The sequence below is a fragment of the Rhipicephalus microplus genome, chromosome 3 (genome assembly GCF_043290135.1).
Source record: "Rhipicephalus microplus isolate Deutch F79 chromosome 3, USDA_Rmic, whole genome shotgun sequence".
NCBI classification, from domain to species: Eukaryota; Metazoa; Arthropoda; class Arachnida; order Ixodida; family Ixodidae; genus Rhipicephalus; species Rhipicephalus microplus.
This window is the reverse complement of record NC_134702.1, coordinates 69,726,920-69,739,645: the sequence shown is the minus strand read 5'-3', so window position 1 is coordinate 69,739,645 and position 12,726 is coordinate 69,726,920.

The window sequence follows — 12,726 nt, the reverse complement described above, 5'->3', positions numbered from 1 at the left end:
TGCTAAACGGGAGTTTGACCACATGCTGCAGCTCGGCATTATCCACCCGTCGTCAAGCGCTTGGGCTTCCCCGCTGCATTTGGTGCCAAAGCGTGATCCTGGTGACTGGCGTCCTTGTGGGGACTATCGAGTGTTGAACGCCAAGACTGTCCACGACAGCTATCCTCTACCTCACATCCAGGATTTTACATCGCGCCTCGACGGCTGCACAATTTTCAGCAAAGTGGACCTGGTTAAGGCGTGCCACCAGATTCCTGTCGAGCCCGCCGACATACCTAAGACCGCCATCACGACGCCCTTTGGGTTGTTTGAATACGTGCGGATGCCTTTTGGACTCCGCAATTCGGCTCAAACTTTCCAGCGGTTCATTTCTGAGGTCACACGGGGTCTTCCTACTGTGTTTGCGTACCTTGACGATGTCCTCATCGCCAGCCGCACACCTGAAGATCATGAGCACCATCTACGGGCTCTGTTCCAACGTCTTCAGCAGTACGGCCTCGTTGTGAAGGCCTCTAAGTGTACTTTCGGCGCATCTGAGCTCGAATTCTTGGGCCATCACATATCATCCAAAGGAATACGCCCTCTCCGGTCCCACGTTAAAGCAATTCAGGATTATCCTCAGCCTACAACACTGCGCCAATTACGCCAATTCCTGGGGCTTGTGAATTTTTCCAGGCGCTTCATACCACACTGTGCCGAACTGCTACGACCGCTCACCGACCTCCTTCGGTCGACCGCCGGCCCGTCCTCTGCCATTCCTTGGTCGTCAGAGGCCCAGGCCGCCTTTGCTGCTGCTAAGCAAGCGGTCGCTAACGCCGTGCTTCTTATTCATCCACGCAGCAACACCCCTACTCGGTTGATGGTGGACGCATCCAGCGTGGCCGTCGGAGCCGTCTTACAGCAGTGCATTAACTCCGAGTGGAGACCCTTGTCGTTTTACTCTCGGAAGCTACTTCCTGCTGAGACCCGCTACAGCGTCTTCGGCCGGGAACTACTAGCCATCTACGCTGCAATACAGCACTTTCGGCATTTCCTGGAAGGATGCTCGTTTTACGTGCTGACTGACCATAAGCCACTGGCGTATGTTTTCCGCACTAACTCATCCAAGTACGTGCCCCGTGAACTCCGCCATCTGGCTTATATATCGGAGTTCACGACTGACATCCGCCACGTGAAAGGAGCTGACAACACCGCCGCAGATGCCCTTTCTCGTATAGCCGCGGTTGACTCTGCACCGCCAACCATCGACTGGGCCTCATTCTCCTCGGCACAGCAGGATGATAGAGAGCTTGCCGCTTTTCGGGAGAACCCCCGTTCTCTCCGACTACGCCTGGTGCCTCATCCATTATCATCTGAGCGCTTGTGGTGCGATGTCTCAGCTGACCTTCCCCGCCCTTTCGTTCCCGCTTCATTACGACGCACCGTTTTCCACTCCTTAAACGACATCTGTCACCCTGGCATTCGGGCTACTCAGCGTCTTCTCACCCAGCGCTATGTCTGGCCCGGAATCAACGGTGATGTGCGCGCTTGGACGCGCATGTGCCTGCCCTGCCAGATGACAAAGGTCTCCCGTCATACTAAGACGCCGCCCCAACCTTTCCTTCCACCTGGCCGTCGTTTCGACCATGTTCATCTAGACATTGTGGGCCCTCTACCAGTGTCTCAGGGGTACCGTTATATATTGACCATGGTCGATCGCTTCACACGCTGGCCAGAGGCTGTTCCAATTCAAGATATCACAGCCGAGACAGTTGCCCGCGTTTTCATTTCTACGTGGGTATCCCGTTTTGGCTGTCCTGGCACCGTGACAACAGACCGTGGACGTCAGTTTAAGTCCTCGCTGTTTACTTGCCTTAATCGCATCCTCGGAGCCAGACATTGCCGTACCACGGCTTATCATCCCTGCGCCAACGGCATGGTGGAACGCCTTCACCGACAACTGAAGACCGCCTTGACTACCCGCCTCAATAGAAACACCTGGGTTGATGCCTTGCCACTGGTGCTCTTAGGTTTACGAGCTGTCATCCGGGCAGACCTGCAGTGCTCAACAGCAGAGCTGGTGTATGGCACTTCTCTACGGCTTCCGGGAGACTTCTTCACGTCAACGAAGCTACCAGACCAGCCACAGCAATTCCTACAACGCCTCCTCGACTGCGTTCAAGACCTCCGGCCCACTCCACCCAGACCTTCCGAACACAAGACCATATTCGTCAACCCTGATCTGGCCACTGCAACACATGTTTTCGTGCGCCACGACGCGGTCAGACCACCTTTGACACCAGCCTACGACGGACCATTCCGCGTCCTTCACCGCACCCCCAAAACTGCCACTCTACTTCAGAACGGCCGTGAAGAGACAGTCAGCTTGGACCGACTCAAGCCGGCGTACCTGGAGACCGCCCTAGAAAGCCTCTCATCTACGACTGATCTTCCGTTGGAACACCACAAACGGCATGTCACATTCCGACTTCCAGTCTACACGGGGGGCCCTGTAGCGCCCTCGTTCGGGCGGCGCGCAAACCGGAGAGCGCGCGATGGCGACAGAGGAAAATAAAGAAGGCGCTAGGCCGTGGCACGTGAAGCCACGGCTCGCGTTGCTGGCTGGCATCGGTTATCGTTCAGGCGTGTCTTTCTTTCGCTCCTGTGGCATAAGCCTACAGCTTTCTTTGTGAAGCAATATGTTAGCAGTTGATCCCCTGTAGATTTCTTCCAGGATGTTTATTTATACTTCGACGCCCTGATTCCGCAGTGTCTGCATGACTGCTGATATTTCTACTGAATAAAACGCTTTCTCGTAATCTATGATGGCTATGTATAGTGGTTGGCTATATTCTGAGCATTTCTCGATTGCCTGATTGGTAGTATGAATGTGGTCGATTGTTGAGTAGCCTGTTCGAAATCCTGCTTGTTCCTTTTGTGAAGGAGGTTTGTTAGCCATTAAGGACAGCGACGAGACAGCGTGAAGAACCGTCCAGCGATCGGCACAGCAACGAACCGAAGCACGAGCTGAGCGCCAGGCGTTGGCGATGCTGCTTGCTGCAGGCACATCTTCTTCACAATCGCCCCCGCTAAAAAAGGAGCCATCCTGGCGACCTAAAAAGTTTTAGAGAGAGGCTCATGATACGGTTTCAGGCGGGAAACATGGACGATGTCACGTGCACGGCGGCGCATGTCATCCGATTGGGAAACTGGCTCAATTAGGTAATTAACCGGAGAGGTTTTCTCTAAAACGGTGTAAGGCCCCTTGTACCGGGGGACAAGTTTCGATGAGAGTCCCGGTGTTTGGTATGAGATGGCAAGCCACACGAGATACCCTGGGGCATAGCTGGGATCCGGAAGAGAGGTGCTACGGTTTTCTTTCTGGCGTTGCTGCTCGTCCGAGGTGAACGCACAGGCGAGCTGGCGGCACTCTTCGGCTTGTCGAGCAGCATCGGAGATATGTGGACACTCGGAAGCATCAGGACGGTAGGGAAGTATAGTATCGATTGTATGGGAAGGGCGTCCGTAAAGAAGAAAGAAAGGTGAAAATTCCGTGGTTGTTTGTATTGCAGTATTATATGCGAATGTGACGTATGGTAGAACACGGTCCCAGTTGCTGTGATCAGATGCCACGTACATTGAGAGCATATGACCCAGCGTGCGGTTAAACCGTCCCGTTAGCCCGTTAGTCTGCGGGTGGTACGCTGCCGTTTCCTGATGAATAACGTGGCATTCCAAAAGCAGTGCTTCGACGACCTCGGAGAGAAAAGCGCGGCCTCTGTCACTAAGGGGCTCTTGAGGTGCGCCATGTCGAAGGATAAAACGACGTAAAATGAAAGAGGCGACATCCTGAGCGGTAGCGCTCGGCAAAGCGGCTGTTTCGGCGTAGCGTGTTAAATGGTCGACCGCCGCTATAATCCACTGATTGCCATCTGGTGTCAATGGAAGGGGGCCGTAGAGGTCAACGCCAACGCGATCAAATGGCTTGGCAGGGCATGTGCCATCTGGTGTCAATGGAAGGGGGCCGTAGAGGTCAACGCCAACGCGATCAAATGGCTTGGCAGGGCATGGAAGTGGCTGCAATTCGCCAGTCGCACGTAGCGGTGTTGATTTGCGTCGCTAGCAGTCAGGACAGCTCTGTACGAATTTGCGCACAAAATTGTACATGCCGCGCCAGTAATAGCGATGGCGAAGGCGTTCATATGTTTTGAACACCCCGGCGTGGCCACATTGTGGATCGTCGTGCAGAGAGGCGCATACTTGCGATCTTATTGTGCGTGGAATGACCAGTAGCCACCGGCGGCCATCGGGAGTGTAGTTGCGTCGATGAAAAAGTTGATCGCGGATGGCAAAATCGAAAGCTTGACGTCGGAGGGATCGAGATACCGGAAGGTTGGGCGTGCCGGATAGATATTCGAGAAGAGATGTGATCCACGGGTCACGACGTTTTTCGGTGGCAATTGACTCAAGATTTACCGATGACAAGGTCTGGAGGCAAGTGTTTCCGCACGTTGGATCTGGTGGCAAAGGTGAGCGGTACAGGGCGTCAGCGTCAGAGTGTTTGCGTCCGCAGCGGTATACGACGCGAATGTCGTACTCATGGATGCGGAGTGCCCATTGCGCAAGGCGGCCAGAAGGGTCTTTCAGCGTGGAGAGCCAGCAAAGTGCGTGGTGATCAGTTACTAGATCAAACGGGCGGCCGTATAAGTACGGCCGGAACTTTCCAAGCGCCCACACCAGAGCCAAACACTTTTTATGTCACGCTGTAATTAGTTTCGGCTTTCGTCAGAGTGCGGCTAGCGTAGGCTACAACGTATTCTGAATAGCTGGGCTTTCGTTGAGCAAGGACAGCGCCTAGCCCGACACCGCTGGCGTCAGTGTGCACTTTGGTAGGGGCTGTCGGGTTGAAGTGGCGAAGAATAGGTGGGGAGGTGAGCAGACGTCGCAGAGTAGTGAAGGCAACGTCACATGCAGGGGACCAGGAGGAAAGGTTCACGTCACCGCGATTGATTGATTTGTGGGGTTTAACGCCTCCAAACCACTATTTGATTATGAGAGTCGCCGTAGTGGAGGGCTCCGGAAATTTTGACCACCTGGGGTTCTTTAACGTGCATCCAAATCTGAGTACACGGGCCTACAACATTTCCGCCTCCATCGGAAATGCAGCCGCCACAGCCGGGATTTGAACCCGCGACCTGCGGGTCAGCAGCCGAGTACCTTAGCCACTAGACCACCGTGGCGGGGCTCACGTCACCGCGAAGAAGCTGGGTTAATGGTGACATGATGGATGCAAAGTTTCGAACAAAGCGCCGGAAATAAGAACATAGGCCTACAAAACTGCGAAGTTCCTTCATGGTCGTCGGCTTGGGAAATTCTGTGACTGCTCGAAGTTTTGCTGGGTCAGGTAATACGCCGTGCTTTGACACGATGTGGCCTAGGATGACGAGCTCACGTGCAGAAAAGCGGCATTTTTCAGGTTAAGCTGCAGGCCAGCGTTGGTCAGACAAGTCAGAACATGCCTGAGGCGAAGGAGGTGCGTAGGAAAGTCGTGCGAGAAAACCACGACATCGTAGAGGTAGCAGAGGCACATATTCCACTTGAGGCCACGTATCGTATTATCCATAAGTCGTTCAAACGTGGCAGGCGCGTTACAAAGCCCAAAGGGCATGACGTTAAACTCGTATAGTCCGTCAGGTGTAATAAATGCAGTTTTTTGGCGATCGGCTTCAGCCATTGAAACTTGCCAGTAGCCAGACCGCAAATCTAGCGAAGAGAAGAATTCCGCTCCGTGAAGGGTGTCAATGGCGTCATCAATGCGCGGCAAAGGATATACGTCCTTGTTGGTTATCTTATTTAAACGACGATAGTCCACGTAAAATTGGATAGATCCGTCTTTCTTACGCACCAGGACGACAGGAGACGCCCAGGGACTGTGAGATGGTCGAACGACGTCTCTACGAAGCATATCTTCGACTTGATCGTTGATGACGCGGCGCTCTTCAGTGGAGACACGGTATGGTCTTTGACGCAGTGGCTGGTGTAGGCTGGTGTCAACATGATGCTTGACTTGCGACATGCGGCCTAGTTGAGGTTGCGACACATCGAAAGAATTTCGGAACTCATGCAGAAGATCAAGCAGGTCGGCATGTTCGGTGGAAGTGAGGGTGTCGGCGATGGCACTGGAAAACGTATCCTTGGACGACTCCTCGAGTGCCGACAGTGATTTTGGGTCGTTGCAGTAGTCATCCGGGACATCAACCAAAGATGAAGGGTCGAGATCCTGCACGCGGCCGAGACATTCTCCTGCAAGCAAAGTGACAGGTGTGGAACGCGGATTGAGTATGAACATATTGCTTCTTCCGGCGGCAAGGTCAATTGTTGCGAAAGGCAGCGGCAGAGCTCGACGACTCGTGAAGATATCGGAAGGCATAAAAAAGACTGTAGCGTCAGTGTAGGCGTTGCATGAAACTGGAACAAGTGCGAAATTTTCAAATGGAATATCGGTATATTCATGCACGAACAGCTTCGGCGGCTGATGAAGAGCGTCAAGTCATGGGACATCACAAAAGGGTGAAAACTCAACTTCAGCGCGTGTGCAGTCGATGACGGCATTATGGCGGGATAGGAAGTCCCACCCGAGGATGAGGTCATGCGAACAGACAGCGAGGACAATAAACTCCACAATGTAAAGAATGCCTTCGATGGACACTCTTGCAGTGCAGGCTGCGAGAGGCGTTATTTGCTGTGCGCTTGCGGTGTGGAGCGACAGTCCCGAAAGTGGCGTCGTGACTTTACGTAATAAACGGCAGACATTAGGGGCAATAACAGAAACAGCGGCGCCGGTGTCCACAAGGGCGAAAGTACAATAACCTTCAACAGTTACTGCAACCACGTTGTCAGGAGAGGGGCGAGGGCTTAGACAGTTCGAAAATGACGCAGTTCTTGCCTCTTGAACTGCGGTGCTTAGTTTTCCTGGTCAGAAGGTCCGGGCCGGCGACGCATGGGGGAGGGCGATCGCTGACGACGAGAGTGTGCGTGCAGCGTCACGAAGTCGGGGTCGTTAGGAGGGGCATAGCGAGGTGACGAGACCGGCCCGTATTGGGCGAAGGGTTGGCTGCCGGGTTGCGATGATCGGGCATAGTCACCGAACGTCTGAGGTCGACGGCGGCAGTAGCGGACAACGTGTCCGGAAGTGAAGCAGGCGTAGCATATCGGTCGGTTATCGGGCGTCCTCCAAGGATTGGCGACTGGTGGTGCCGCCCAAGGTGCAGTATAACCAGCCGGGTGTGCGGACTGTGAGCGCGTGGTGTGGGGTGGTTGCGGAAGCCTACGCACAGCGTCTGCATATGTGAACGGCGCTGCTACAGGCTACATCTCTTGCGAACAGGCGACAGGAGGAGCCACAGGCTGCACGGCTGGCGGATAGGCGACAGGAGCGCCTACCGGCTGTGCGACACGCTGACAGTGAACACGGTGTTATGCCTGCGAGTCCAAACCGAACGTCCATGCCTCTGAAAAAGGCATTCTGTGTCAAGGCCAGCATGCGAGCCCGCCTGATGCGAACAACTCAACGGTGTCATCACGCGGGCGGTGCTTTTCAGTCGCGCACGCACAGCGAGCCCGTTGCAGCAATAGGCGCCTTCCTGTCTGGTGAGTCTTACGCAATGCGTGGCGACGTCACTTGTCCTTGGCTGCAACCACGTGCAGCGGCTCCGGATTCGATGAGAATGACGCGGCCCAGCGGCGACCCCATTGGAGGATTCTGACCTGACGGCCAGCGGCGCATCTGATTGGACATTTGGTTACTCAAAAAATCTTCCCGGTGCATATAAAAAAGCCCTGCGGTGCGTCGCGAGCAGTAGACCTATGTGTCAGAGAAGAGAGCTCAGCTTTTCGAGTCTCTAAACTGTCGGCCCCAGTGCCGAATTTGTAACGCCTTTGTATATATGTTGTACATAAACCTTGTTTAACTCACCGTCGTCTCGTCCGCTCGTCTTTCAGCTCTGCGCAGAAGCAGTCGCGAGCTGAGAAACCTACGCTACCAAACGGCTGGTGACCTTCCCGATGGAGTTCGAAGCAATGGCGCCTTCGGGACCATGTTGGCGTCGCCGTCTTTCGTAACAGTGGAGTCAGCGGCGGGATTCGTGGCGCCCTTCGTAACGTCGTCGGAGGCGCGCTTCGTAACAACGGCTAGATAGAGGCGACTCGTGGTGCGCAAGGGGAACAGCTTGGGCAACCTCTTTCGAAGTAGCAGTGAGAAGCGGGGCAGGTAGACGGGTGGTGGTCTCGTGAGTGAAGGGCACTAGGGAAAGTAGGCGGACGACGTCCTCACGGACGAAGGCTCGGACTTGCTGAAGCAACTGTGAATCGTCAGGCAGGGTGTCGAAACTGGACAGTGACTCGCCACCACGCTGAGGCTGCCGAGTCAGAGTGCGTTGCTTCTTCAACTCTTCGTAGCTCAGACACAAGCTGACGACTTCGGAAACTGTGCTCGGATTCCTAGCCAAGAGCATTTGAAACGTGCCGTCGTCGATGCCCTTCAGGATGTGTTTGACCTTGTCAGATTCGGGCATTGTGTCATTCGCACGTCGACAAAGGTCGATGATGTCCTCAATGTAGCTGGTAAAGCTCTCGCCAGTCTGCTGAGAGCGGATGCGCAAGCGCTGTTCTGCCCGCTGCTTGCGGACAGCCGGCCGACCGAACACTTCAGCACATGATGTCTTGAAGACGCTCCATGTAGGGATGTTGTGTTTGTGGTTGTTAAACCACAATTCGGCGACGCCAGTGAGATAAAGTATGACGTGGCCCAGCTTGTCGGCTTCATCCCACTTCGTATCGGCGCTCACCAGTTCGTAGTGCTCGAGCCAGTCTTCGTCGTCGGTCCCATCCGCACCGCTGAAGACCTCCGGGTCCCGTAGCCTAAGATGGCCAGGGCAGTTGAACTGGGGCAAAGGCGCCGATGGAGTGGCGTTGTCAGTCATGACGGGCGGTAGCGTGTGGCTTCGAAGCTCCAGGGTGTAGCGACGGGAATAAACAGCACCCTTCACCAAATGTGAAGAAGGTTTATTAGCCGTTAAGGACAGCGACGAGACAGCGTGATGAACCGTCCAGCGATCTGCACATCAACGAACCGAAGCACGAGCCGATAGCCGGGCGTTGGCGATGCTGCTTGCTGCAGGCACATCTTCTTCTTCACACTTTGGTTGATTGAATTCTAATGTTTTCTTAACTCTGTCAGCAATTACCTTTGTAAATAGCTTGTATACTACGGAGAGCAAGCTGATCAGCCTGTAATTCTTCAAGTCCTTGTCATCTCCTTTCTTATGCATTAAGATAATGTTAGCATTCTTTCAAGACTCTGGTACTCTTCCCATCCAAGAGTATAGTATGGTACTAGCATAGTATAGTACTAGTATAGTACTAGTATAGTACTACCATCCAAACTCTTTCGAGATTCGACTGGCGAGGACCTTTAAAGCGTGCACTCGCACCATCTCGTAGGTGATTGGCAACACACTGAAGCACCTCCGAGCTCTGCGTACCGCCAGCGGCAAATGTATATGAATAGCTCGCCGTTGACATGCTAGAGAACACATGCTACGTAGCCGAATTTTAGAACACTCGCTTTGTAGCTCGCGCAATAATCGCTGAGCCACATAAGAGCACGTCCTTCGTCACGATGCCTATAAATAGCTCGCCATCATTATTTGTCGCTGGATGTACGCCGATCCCGAGGAATGGATGAAGAACTTTAATCTATTGAGGAATGGGTGAGTCCATAGTCTGGGGCCCCATTGGCTTGTGCCTCGGTTTTTGTGTGGACCACCAGGGCCTCTTGTACCCCCTCGGTTCAAGCTGGACAGAGCTGCTTCCCACCCATCTCTATTGAAATCCTTAGACATCTGTTTTGGATGAGTTGCTCTGGCACTCCCATGCTGTATGATAGAGTAGCTAGATTAGTGTTGCATAGCCTGCATGTGGGGGATGGGTGCTTGTCAGGGTTGAATTTGGAGAGTACGTGTGGGTTGGGTGCGATAAAATTTGTAAGTGACGCCAGGTTACCTGTGCGGCTTTGCTGAGTTGAGGATGCGGTGGGGGTATTATCTCCGCGCAAGCCTTTGGTTTTGTAATACTTCAGTGCATGTGGTCAGGTGGGCCATCTGATACGGAATAGCTGGAGTTCCTGCACTGATGTTGAGAGTCCCAGGGTAAGAAAGCTCGGACAGAGACGTGAGCTAGCTCGTTCCCTCTGACTCCACAGTGGCCAGGTATCTATCCATATAACTTGTTCCCAGTCTGCCTAGGAACGGCCGTCTGCTGCTTGTGAAAGTATTCTGCATGCTAGTAGACTGATTTTGCCTTTAAGGTAGTTACGATATGGAGTCTGTAAGGATGAAGTGAGACGCCGGATTTTTGAGTGTGAGGGGATAGCGACCTCCTTCATGGTTGTAACATCATCCTGTATGGTAGACACGCAGTCTACACATTGCCCTGGTTTACTACTGCCACCGTGCATTTTCCTGTATGTGACCGGGCGGTGTCTTCGAAAAAGGCGCTCCCGTCGTCGGAGTATTTATTATAGGTTTTGGCTGTGCGCCTGCCTGAATGAAATGTAGTGTTCATATTAAAAAAAGAGGCTTGATGATGATGCCTTTCTGCCATGCCCCCGGCAGCCTGTGTTTGTTCCAAACATGCCTTGGTGGTGTGATGTCCACTTTGGCAGGTACTCTCATGCCAGTTGTGGAGAGTGCTAGTCTGACTATTTGATTGTTGAAGTGGACATTGAATAGCTCTGCTGTGAAGTCGTTCTATGGATATCCATCGAGGGAGATTCAGTGCTTTTTTGGTATTTCCAAAATGAAATAGTATTTCCCAAATAATTGACTCATTAAAGCTCACTTCATCAATTGGTATAGATGGCATTAACACAGAAATGTTGAGGAACACTAAACTTGTAACAAGTGTTACTTTATCTCACATTTTCAGCAATCACTCCCATCTGGAGTGGTGCCCTAAAACTGGAAGGTAGGCCAGGTCATTCCAATCTTAAAGAAAAAGAACTTGCGCTCACCCAAAAACTATCATCCCATATCGCTCACAAGTGTATGCTCTAAAATAATTGAACATGTAATCTCTTCCCACATACTCAACATTCTCGCACATCTTCATTTTTTATAAAAACCAACATGGCTTTCAGAAAGGTGTTTCATGTGACACTCAACTAGCTGTGTTTACTAACGACGTTAGCTCTTGCATTGATGTAAATTTACCCGTAGACGCACTCTTTTTGGGCTTTGAGAAAGCTTTTGACAAAGGTCCTCATGAACGCCGTTTTTTATTGAAATAAAAAATAAACGAAGGAGTTTTTGTCACCGTTACTTGGCGACAGCTACCCCTTTCCACTTGATTGGTACAAATAAAAATATAAAAAACAATATCATATATATATATATATATATATATATATATATATATATATATATATATATATATATATACATATATACAGTCCTACATGGGTGAGGGCAGAACAAACACGTAGACGCCACGTTCACTTTTAACTTTTGTCCGCTCAGTATTTGTCACAAATCTTCGTTTCAGTTTCAGTTTATTCATTTTAAAAAAGTAGTACAGTAATATTAATATACAGACGAGGGTCCCAAAGTTAAAAACTGTAACGGGACCCTCGATGCATTATAACAATCAATAAATCAGATCAAGTTAACAAGCAACGAGTGAATGGAAATCAATTATACAATATAGAGTGATAAGTAATTATTATAGGCTAAGTGACACATCAGGCAACAAAAAGCGGAAATTTCGACCACCTGGGGCTCTTTAACGTGCACCCAAATCTGAGCACACAGGCCAAGGAATCGATCCTATATTTTGTTGATCCTAATCTTGAATACCAATTAGACCGTGACCTCCCAAGACATATCGACACACTCATTCATCGCCTACGACTCGGAACTGCTTACACAAAGCACTTTCTACTTCGTATTCAGCGTGAAACATCATCAGAACGTTCATGCGGCCACGTCGGCGAGGATATCTGTGACCTCTTGCTCAACTGTCCGAAACGCGACACACACCGAAGGCGACTTGAACAGGAACTGCATAAGTTAGACCCCGAGCGGCCATTTGCGTTGAATAAAATTCTAGGTCCATGGTCACCCAAAACAAACGGAAGAACTTTCTTCGAAGAACTGTTGCAGCACCTTCATTGCTTTTCCGTTTGTTTTGGGTGACCATGGACCTAGAATTTTATTCAACGCAAATGGCCGCTCGGGGTCTAACTTATGCAGTTCCTGTTCAAGTCGCCTTCGGTGTGTGTCGCGTTTCGGACAGTTGAGCAAGAGGTCACAAATATCCTCGCCGACGTGGCCGCATGAACGTTCTGATGATGTTGCACGCTGAATACGAAGTAGAAAGTGCTTTGTGTAAGCAGTTCCGAGTCGTAGGCGATGAATGAGTGTGTCGATATGTCTTGGGAGGTCACGGTCTAATTGGTATTCAAGATTAGGATAAAAAAAATAAAGGATCAATTCCTTGGCCTGTGTGCTCAGATTTGGGTGCACGTTAAAGAGCCCCAGGTGGCCGAAATTTCCGGAGTCCTCCACTACGGCGTCTCTCATAATCATATGGTGGTTTTGGGACGTTAAACCCCACATATCAATCGATATCAGGAACGATTCCTTTGTTTTGTCTGTGAACCAGGTAGACAGGCACAATTCGCATTTTGTT